General features: G+C 39.9%; 1 non-coding gene across 1 annotated transcript; it reads left to right on the top strand.

Annotated features, from left to right (window-relative positions):
- Positions 1–10,582: 10,582 nt before the first annotated feature.
- On the top strand, positions 10,583–10,687 carry LOC115064523. Its single transcript, XR_003844354.1, has one exon. It is a non-coding gene; the product is annotated as a U6 spliceosomal RNA (small nuclear RNA).
- Positions 10,688–11,238: the final 551 nt, after the last annotated feature.

Genomic DNA, 11,238 nt, shown 5'->3' with positions numbered 1-11,238 from the left:
CAGCTGGCAAACTATGGGATTTTTCTCATGCAAATTGAATTTGTAATTGCAAAACTTATCCAACCATCTCCCATTCCATAGCAGATACTCATTTTATTGATGGTTTATCTAAGAGTTTAAGAGGGATTCATGGCCCAGATAATCATCCATCTATTAGTACTGCTACATCCACTCCAGTAGTGATTTGCTTGACAGGTTTAGAAACCTGGATGCAGTCCCGAGGTGAAGAGTTTCATGGAAACTCAGTTTCCTGGAACTGTGGAAGCGAATAGCACATATGCTCCAATTTTGTCCTTGCGAATGGATCTGTGTGCTTCCTTTCAGTATTGGTTTGTTATAGGTGCCTCCAAAGCAATGACTTGCCAAATACCTAAGCAAAATCGAACTTTGCTTCCTGGCCTTCACCAATGCCCTAGGTAGTCCTTGAGCTGACCCTGGGCTTGGAATTCAGTAAGAATGTTGCCTATTCAGTGACATTCAGAATTGCCTCTAGTATTTTAAGACAGTGAAAGAAATCAGACATTACTATCTACTACATAGAGTTTGAAATGTCAGGGCAAGCTTAGCAAAGTAAGTTTAGAATTCTTATTATAGTTATGTATGGCAGAATACATTACTTATTTGTAGAAAGTCCCCCCACATTGTCACTTAGAATAAAAGCCAAGTCGCTCCCATATATAGGAATTTACAGTGGTTTAGGAAGTAGATCAGGCTGTGGTTTTAGAGTATTGCATTATTCATGAGGTTAGCTAGAATGGATCTCCCTAATTAGAACCATGACTTGGGTGTAAAAGCCCTTGCCCAGGGAGTGTAAAGACCTCACACCTGGCTTCTAAGACTATAGCTGACCTTAGATAGAGCTGACTTTGTCTCAGTTGTTTTATTGCCCAGTTCCTGCCAGTCTTTGTGTTTGCATTCCTCTGTTTTGTGTAAGAGTCATTAAGCATCCAGTAACCTCATTTTACCTTGCCAATGTGTCACCTAACTTCCCTATTTTCTTCTGTATAAAAAGTTTGATGCTCAATTTGACATTACATCCAGATCCAACACACTCTCTCATGTTGTGTTTGTTTGTCACCCCATTCTCAACGACTCTATGTCCACCTGCCGGAACCCCTGATTCCCCACGGATTGAGGGGGGGCAATTGATCCGTGGCATAGTACTTTTTTTCCTTTAGTCCAACATGTGTCTATTTTGATTCATCTATTTTGGTTAATTCATAAACCCTTCAATATTGTTTCAGTTTCTACTTATGCTGTAGGATTGTTTCCAGCAATAGACTTACACTAGTTCACACTCTAACCTCCCTGGTTTTATTGCAGAAGGAAATAAACAAGCTGACATATTTACCTGCTCTATTTTTACTTCTCAAAAAAAAAAAAAATGGCAAGGGATCTGCATCTGTCACTGCAGATGAATCCACTGAAGTGTTATGGATTTCTCTTCAGCTCCTCCAGCCCCAGACCTTCAAGGATGATGGGAAGAGTGGGGAAACAATGAGAGATAGCAAACCTGCAGTGAAAGGAAAGGAGACAGGGACCACATCATCAGGAGTCAGGTCTACCCACCGGGGCCAAGTGAAGGCTCTATGTGCCAAGGAAGAAGTTACTTCACTACTGACTCTGTTATGAATGGTCCTTAGGACCATGATAGACTCACTCCTTCATCTGAAGAAGGGCAAATATGGATTTACATTCTATAAGATATCAGAACTACTAATCGCATGGATCTTTTTTCAAGCTAATCTCTAGATTTTTCTGATCAATATCATAATGAACTGAAGCAGATGCTGTGGATTGGTTCTGTTTTATGGCATGTTCCTCAAAGTTCACTCAGATTATTTTTCTATACAACCCCAATTATTGATTTTTCTATACAATACAATTATTGATGTCCTCCTACATCAATAATTCTAGAAAGCGTCCCCCATACTTGCCTACACTCCGATGAAAGCATTTTCTCCATTGTGATTCCCTCTTCTCCAAGGTTCAATCTTCTCTAACTTGTACCAAATTGACAAAGAAATTAACCAGCACAGTTGGTGAAAGTTTTGCTATTTTTGTCCTTGTCATTATATTGGATTCAATTTAACAATGCACTTAATGCTGTTGTCAATTTCATTAACCTGTTTGTTGTCTTAAGTTTTCTGTAAAAATAAAATGCCAGATTATCCTCAATCCTACCAAAAAAAATAAAGGAGGAAAAGAGGAAGAAAAAGGAGGGAGAGAAGAAAGGAGGGGGGAAGAAAGAAGGGAATGAAGGAAAGAAGGAAGAAAAATTGAGGAAAGGTAGGAGGGAGGGAAGAAAGCAGGGAGGGAGGAAAGAAAGGAAGGTGTGAAGGAAGAAGGAAGGGAAAGAAGGCAGGAAGGAAAGAAGGAAGGAAGGAACGAAGCTAGACAGGAAGCTAGGTAGGAAGGAAGGACAGGTAGATATAAGAGTTATCTGAAAATAATGACAATATTCTCTCCTCCCTCCTAGGCCGTTTGTGTTTTATGTTTGTTTCCTGCCGTAGGATTGGCAAGCATAATTACTTTTGCAAGGCTTCACAAGCCACCCCTCACTAATTTAGCCTCCCTTGATAATGAGACCACAAATTACAGCTGGTAAATCATCTCCTCTTCTCAGTTTGGGAAAGCATCTATTGAATTTCCCTAGAACCTCTCATTTTCCTCAATATCATTTTTAAAATTCTTAGCCCAAACATTTTCAGAATTTTCTAAATGAGATCGTGCCACATATCCCGAGGCAATGTTAAGTGGTATGCTTTGAGTTGGGTTATAGTAGGATTCGGGTGAAACCACTGATAAAGCTGGAGAAAGGTAATCAATGAAGCCATATTTGAACCTAAGTAGCCATGTGTAAGACAAATATATGTATTTCAATTCTAACATGGATTTGTTCCCTCCAGCATTGACAATAATAGAGTTACCCTCTCAGATGCCGTGGGGGTCGGGGGGAATGCAGAGCTGCAGAGGTAACCACAGCTCTGGTTAGAAACCAAGTAACACAAGGATGAAAAGCCCTGATGCCCAAGGTCTTCCAACATGGTTATGGTTCATTCAAAGTCAAATCAACAGATGGTGTCTGGGTTGTATCTGCTGAATGAGGAAAGCAACGCCCTAAAAAAGGTCCCTGTGCAATCATTCTGTCACTGTTCAAAAGCACTCAATAACTGACCATTTACAAATGCTTCTAGAACAAGCCTACTTGGTCATTCCGTGGGCAGTACACATTTGTTTACTAGTCAATTATAGTAAATTACCTGTATGTTCTCTTCTTCATTATGTTAATTACACATATCATTACTTTTTTTGTTTTGCTTGGCTGTATTTTAGTGTCTATCCAGTTAGAGACACTGACACGAAGCAAAAAATTGGCACGTAGTTGGAATGGACTATAACTCAGAATCAAATTTAAATATTTTGTTGTGAAGACGAGTAAATTATATCCTGGCACGTTGTCACACGCCTGTAATCCAAACACTCGGGAGTCTGAAACTAGAAGATTGTAAGTTCAGAGCCAGCCTGGGATGCACAGTAAGACCCTTCCACAAGGACAAAAGAACAAGAGAAAGAAAGGAAGAAGTTGATATAATACTAAACACACACATACAAAAAACTATATTTGCCCACATAATGTATATTAAATTCACTGTTTAGATAAATGAATGTATTTATAACTTTACATGTTATATGTAAACATGTTTGAATATATGATCATGAGATATTGGGCAGAGGCGAAGGCGATGATTATCGAAAGCTGCTGTGTTCTTCAGAATAAACAAGCAGCTTGCCTCCCTCCACCTTTACGTAGAACACTCAAAGAAATAAGGACAGGTGGAGAAAGGAAGGCATGGAAGATATGGGGATGGGACTCGGAGCGCCTACCCTGTTTGAAGCTATGACTTCCACCTTTGCCTACCGCTTCCTGTGATGACCCTTATCTGGCAACCTCAGCTGCCACCTTCATAATTGCTTAAAAATCATAATTACAACAAGAAAAGAACAAATACTACTGATTATTATACTCCATTCATCCTGGGATGTGGAAACCATTACTCTGTTTAAGGATCCCTTTTTCCTGCTGGTTGAGGTTAATTAATAATTTGGGCCACTAAATAATTTTTCAGCAAAAGACCAAAGAAGGAAAAGAACAGCCACTGAGAAGAAATGGGTAACGTAAGCACGCAGTGGTGAGGTAAGCATGCAGTGGTGAGGTAAGCACGCAGTGATGAGGTAAGCACGCAGAGGTCAGGTAAGTGTGCCGTGGTGAGGTAAGCACGCAGAGGCGAGACTTGCGCGGGTTTAAAGAAGAAAATGTTCGGCACACAGTGGTGAGGGTAGCGGCAGGTTTAAAGCACAAACTGCAGAGATGTTCACAAGCCACGTTTTCTGCCTTTTCTAGAACATGGATCCCAGTCGTGCTCACGTTGTTCTCTTTCACATTGTACACATTGAAAACTTTCATTCTGAGTTTCTATTTCCTAGAAGTGGGGTGAGGGGCGAGAGCTGGTTATTATTCCTAAACCCATTGAAATTGCATTTGTGGCATCAAAATGGATTTTTTTTTTTAAAGCAGGATGTTGGATTGATGGCAAAGCAGCTGCTCCACAACAAACGAAAGCAAAAATTAATAAGAGACCTTAGCAAAGAAAGACCATTGGTTCTGCACACCCAGAGCAAATCGGCTGGATTCAGAAGAGCACACTTTGATCTTTTCCAGACTAATTACCGCTCTGTGGCTTGACTGTTTTGTGCATTAGTTGCCCTTCATACAGAACCGAAACTGCCCTAGTACACAGCTGTAATATGAATGAAAATTTGACGTTCAGTAAACAAAGCGTGGCAAGGGTCATTCTCTCGGCACAATAACTGCATAATACAATTTTAGAATGCCTTTTGTATACCAAAAATATGACACATTTTAAGGCCGTTTTGAACTCAGAGTAAGCAGTCAAGGCTGTTTGTAAAGGAGAGAGAAATTGTTCCCAACTCTGATCTATAAATATAGATTGAAATAGTTCATCTCAGCATTGTAGAAATGCTGAGGAATTTACATATTTAGAGAAATAAATGTGTTCATTTTTAGAGGATGAATTTTCATTTGTCTATAAGGTTAATTGGGAGCAAATTCCCTAAGTAGCTGTTTGCAATGGTGATAATGGTGTTTATTCATCTTTCTGGATCCTGAATTTTGTCCTACAAAGAATTAAGATTATTCTATGCATAGACTTTCTAAATAATTAATTTGTATCTGTTGAAAATACTGTTTAACCAGTATATTTTTGAAACACTAACATAGCATTTTAATGTAAAATAATGTAATTAGAACGGAGGCTGTAACTCGCTGACAGAAAACTCCTTGACATATGCACCGTCCAGGGTTTCATCTCCAGCATGGCAAGCATGTATTTTAAATTTTTATATATTTAGAAAACACCGTAACTGTCAAAGCATAAACCCACTTCTGCACCAGGAATGCATCTGGCCCGTAACTGCCTTGTCTTTTTCAGAGCATGCTTATAAATAGCTTATACCACAGCGTTCCTGTCTGTGCTTATGTTTTCCTTGTTTCAACCAGCACGGTCAGTCGTGGTCCTAAGTATTAATTGGAAAAATCCAGAAGTAAACATTAAGTTTTCTGTTGGCGAGTACTCTGAATAGCGTGAACTCTCACACTATCCCCCTCCGACCTCTTCCTGTGAATTGGCTCAGTAGCCATCTTGGTTTTGAGATCATCTGTCTTGATTGGCAATGTTTGTGTCCCAGTAACCTTCGGTTCACTTTGTAATGCAAGAGTAATTCAAAGGAGGCACTGGGCATAAAACATGGGACAAATTTACACTGTGCTCTGCAGAAATGCTGCAGGGCATATGGGGAATGCTGTTATGGTATAGGACTCTGCCTCAGCATCCTTTGGTGGCGTTGTATGCACCCTGCTGTGTATGTAACATAGTTCTGATTATGCTTTAACAAGTTGTCACCACACGGATCATGTAACCCAGTACATTGAGAGGGTTTTATATTGTAACATTTGATTCAGGTTGTGTTTAAACCAACTTAACTTTGGATCTAGAGAACCTTTACTCCAGTATTTCCAACATATACATTTATGCAACTTCAAAAACATACTCCAAAAGCCAAAGCATTCACAATAAGTCTACCATTTAATGCAGAAATATTTCAAAATAGAGAACTATTTGAAAAGAGAAAGGGGGGTCTATGAAAAACATTCCCAGCAGGACTTGACAAAAAAAAGAGAGAGAGAGAGAGAGAGAGAGAAAGGAAAAGAAAAAGCTACACTTTTGTGTTTTACTGTATCTCAAATTTTTGATAGGAAGAGGTTTGTCTAATTAACTGTTCATTCGAAATGGGAAGGGGAGGTTAGTAAAGATTGATTGATGGCAGCTTTCCAAATGCCTCGCTTTCTCTGACTCATTTACTATACCTACACCTAACAGAAAGGCTCTCCGGAGGAGACAGTTCTCTATTCACAGCAAGAGATGTAAGAGTTCAGCACAATAGATTTTCAGTGTGCACAGGAGAGGCCAGGAGCTACAGTCTAAGCACCGCGTGGAAAGACAGAGAAATGCACAGGCAGAACCCAGCCAAGCAGATTGGAGTCACAGGGGATCTGTAATGCTTTTTCTCTTGGTCGCCATCAAAGCCAACCTCTGCAAACAAGTCGGCCCACAGAACAGCAAGAATGGAAAGAAGGGGACAGGGGTCTATCTGGGAGACACCTGAGTTCATTTTTTACTGAAAGTGACCACAGAATGTTATTTGGACTTCTGAGTGTTTACTCTCATGAAGTATATAACAGGCCAGTTCTTTTTTNCTTTTTTTTTTTTTTTTTTTTTTTTTTTTTTTTTTTCATTAATTCTTCTAAGATAATCTTAGAATGACTCTCAGGAGTATTTTTGCTTAAATTTCCAGCTAGTCTCTAGCTGCTAGAGGGAGATTAAAACATTATGTTCCAGACAGGTTTGTTGTTGCTGCTGCTGCTGTTTTTGTTGTTGTTGTTTCCCCCGAAGGTATTCGTGCTTTAGGGTTACAAGAATTTACTGATGCCTTGGCTAAATTTGCTTTCTTTCTTGGGGTCATTAATTAATTTGTTTCCCTTTCCATTTGGTTTTTGTCTCCAGATCTGCTTCCAGATTTACATAGGACCTGCTCAGCAACAAAACATTCTTAGATATTTTCTTTTTCCTTTTTAGAGTATGTGTTTTGCCTAAACACCCAAATTAAAGATCCCTTTCACCTTACCTTACTCAAAAGTTAAAAAGAAGTATGTTCCTGGAGATAGAAATGTTTTTACAGCAACAATAAAAAAAAAATCACAATTTTGGAAATCAGACATTAGATTTTATTTGCGAAAAACACTCCATAGTTCTTAATGATCCCATAAAATCCGTTCTGTATAGTCAATTTCAAGTTTCCTAAATGGTTAATGTTTTAAGCCTACGCCTTGGGGTTATCACAGTCACAGGTTCTGTTTTAATTAAACACCTGATTATAAGGAAGCTGTTCGTAAAGAGCAATGTATATGACTCAGAATGGAATAACGGGTCTCTACGTATGTTCCCCTTTTACACAGTTTTTGGAACACTGTCCGGGTTGGGGGTAAGGTGCGGCCTAAGATTTGTCAATGAGCTCAACTGTAGGCAGGTGTTTTTGCTGAGTATGCAAATTGATCACCACTCCGAGCTTCCTGTTTTGGTGCAAGAGAACATAGCGGTTGGCATCTGCTTCCTAGAAATGCCCCATGAAGCACCACACCCTCTCGGGTCATGTTGCAGCTCTCACTAACATTTCTTTTTCCCTTCTGGCAAGGATCTAACTCCATCCAGACTAGAAGGGGGGAAAAAAAAGTCTCAACCTTTGGGTGAAAAGTGAGTGCTTTCAGAAAATTCCATAAAAAAAAAAAGACTCAACATATAATGGGGCTTTTAACCGCTCCCTAAGCCATTTTTCTTCTTCTTCAGGTTGGAGGTTACAAGGTACTTTTAAAAATGGTTTTAACACTTGCTGGTCACTGAGAAGATTAAAGGCATAAACTGCTGAGGCTGGGTGGCAAGGCTGCTACCAAAGGCTTCGCACCACCACTGTACCAATGCCTTCTTTTCATTTCTCTCTGCATTCAGAAGCTTACAAACAACATTTGAAATGTTCGCGATTCATCCAGACCCAGTGCAGAGCCGGCGTGTGTCACATTCCATCAGAAAGCCAGGTAGAGGGCTCAGTGCCCTCTGGCCTTACGAAAGTTATTGCACATTTCTCTTTCCCATCTGTAAAGTGGGGATAAAAGGTAGATTTGGAGAATAAGGCTTGACAACGGTGAATGAATAAAACTGTAGCTTCAAATGGTTTGAAGTTAGACTGAATTTTAGTGAAGAAAAAAAAAAAAAAAGCTTCCCTAGGCGCAGGAAGAATGAAATCCCTCCAGTCTTTTGCTCTGAACAAATTGAGCGATGATCATTTGTATCTAAAATATGTACACAATTCTATCATAAAAGCCGTGGTGTAACCCAGGAGTTTAGTGCAAATGAAGTACTTGGTAAAACAGAAAGCACTACCCTTGTAATGATGCTAGTACTAGCACTAAGTCCTTACCTAGTACTCGGCAGTGTAAATCAAACCTTGGGCTATAGAAGCTTTTGCCTTCATTTTATAAATGGTTAACTCGAGACAGAGACACTATGTCACTGGGCCACACCAACCAGCAAGGGAGGGAAAGCACACACAAGCACGGAGATCATCTGACTTCCAAGCCTGTGCGCCTTGTCCACAGCAAGCAAGGGCTGAGAGTCATCTGCTTTTCCCTGTGTCCTGCTCTGATTAGCAATTTATACCTCCCAAAATGTCATGTAATTATGAATTAGAAAGCTGAAGAATAGGCTTGTTTTGTTCAAAAGGAGACTCTCTTTCTAAGTTGCCTTTCTTGTGCAGCACTTTAATTTTTATTTTAATTTATTCATTATTATTATTTCATTTTGTCTTATTTTTAAGGGTTTTAAGGGTAGCTCAGGCTGCCCTTGAACTCACTACATAGCCAATACTAACCTTGAACACCCAATCTTCCTGTCTCCACCTTCCAAATGCTAGATTTACGGTTGCAGGAAGTAAATATCATGCCCTAAAAGAAAATGTTCATATTCATATTTTGTTGCTCATGTGAGGGTAATAAGTATTATATACTCCACATGAAAAAAAAACTCACTAATAGTTCCATCATGAAGGCTTAGTAATTACCAGCTAACAGTAATTACATGTAGGGACAGTGATGTCATAGAGAAAGTGAAGGTACTGGCTGTAACCNGAAGACCGGAGTTCCACCCCAGGTCCCAGGAAAAAGAGAAACAACTCACACAAGTTTTCCTCTGTCCTCCACTTGAGTGACATGGCTCGATCTCTCTCTCAATAAAAAATAATTTCATTTAAATGAAAAGGGATTTGCGGGCTGGAGAGATGGCTCCATGGTTGGGAGCACTGGTTGCTCTTCAGATGTCCTAAGTTCAAGTCCCAGCATCCACATGGTGGTGCACAACCATCTGTATGCCCTCTTCTCATGTGCTTAAAGACAGCTACTCATATACATAATATAAATAAATAAATATTTAAAAAGAAAGGAAGTGGATTTACACTTACATCTATGACACCAGAAAATATTAGTGGCGGCCGCATTTTGTGTTCAAATTGCTAGGTACTTGTCAGTTTTACAGGAAATCTTTTTTTTCTAATCCAAAGTGTTGCTGTTGTGAAAATGACAGGCATATGGATTATCAAATATTTCACTGGATCATTCTAGTTAAGAGTTTTCAAGGCCCAGGGTTACAGGTGTGACTAAGTGCTTGTCTTAGTCAGGGTTTCTATTCCTGCACAAACGTCATGACCAAGAAGCAAGTTGGGGAGGAAAGGGTTTATTTGGCTTACATTTCCATACTGCTGTTGATCACCAAAGGATGCAGGACTGGAACTCAGGCGGGTCAGGGAGCAGGAGCTGATGCAGAAGCCATGGAGGGATGTTCTTTACTGGCTTGCTTCCCCTGGCTTGCTCAGCCTGCTCTCTTATAGAACCAAGACTACCAGCCCGGGGATGGCACCACCCACAAGGGGCCCTCCCCCGCTTGATCACTAATTGAGAAAATGCCTTACAGCTGGATCTCGTGGAGGCACTTCCCCAACTGAAGCTCCTTTTTCTGTGATAACTCCAGCTGTGTCAAGTTGACACAAAGCTATCCAGTACAGTGCTCAAGCCCTTGACTTTAATCTCCAGTTTGGAACAAAGGAATGAACCTTATAAAGCTCATCTTTTCAAACATGCTTTTCTGTCCTGTCTGTTTTGATTTATTTGAAACAGGGTCTTGCCTGGGTTATGCTGAGCTGGAACTCTCGGTAGTCCTGCCTCAGTGTCAGAGGTAGTGAATTACAGGTGTTGCCACCACACCTGGCTCCAAAGACACATCTTAGTACTTTCTTAAGGCAGTGATTCATTCATCCCATTACCCCTTTACGAGATAAAGGAATACCAGAAAGGGGGATAAAACTATGTAGATTTCTTTTAAAATGTGAGTAGACAGAGGTACTCTATCTGCTAACACATACTCTAAAACTGGAGCAATACAGAGAAGATTAGCATGGGCCCTGTGCAAGAATGACATGAAAATTCATGGTGTTCCATATTTTTCTTTAAAAAGAGTGGGGTTGTTTAAGCAGATGAAAGACCACCCCATTTAAGGCTACTCCTGACTTCAAAAACAAATTCTGAGAAAACCTAACATGTAAATATCCACCACTGCGGTCTGTGCTTCAGAGGCTTGTAATTAATTTTGTGGCAGAAGATTTTTAAGGACTAAAACATCACTACAGCAACCTAATGAGCCGTGATCACCAAGCCTTGCGTGACAGTGCCAGAGAAATACTTTCTGATATCAAAATATTTTCCTCATTCTGCCATTACACTTAGTCTGAAGTCAATTTTTTTTAAAGATTCAGAGCTGTGTTTTGAAGAAACTTGGTGTGAACTTTGCTAACAATGATCCAAATAAGTTTTTGGATTACTCTCCTGAGAAATTGCAGCATTTCACGCAAGCGGTACCCACTTTACTCTGGTGAAATGAAAATCTCTATTCTGCTCTTCTTTGCATGTCTCTTTAAAACCTAAACCAGAAGAATGGGTCACACTTGGGGACATTTTCTTTTTTAATCTTCTTGGGCCTTCCACTCTGTTTCTAAAGC

The sequence above is a fragment of the Mus pahari genome, chromosome 7 (genome assembly GCF_900095145.1).
Source record: "Mus pahari chromosome 7, PAHARI_EIJ_v1.1, whole genome shotgun sequence".
Lineage (NCBI taxonomy): Eukaryota > Metazoa > Chordata > Mammalia > Rodentia > Muridae > Mus > Mus pahari.
Note: the sequence above shows the minus strand (reverse complement) of the source record. Positions and strands in the feature narration are given on the sequence as shown.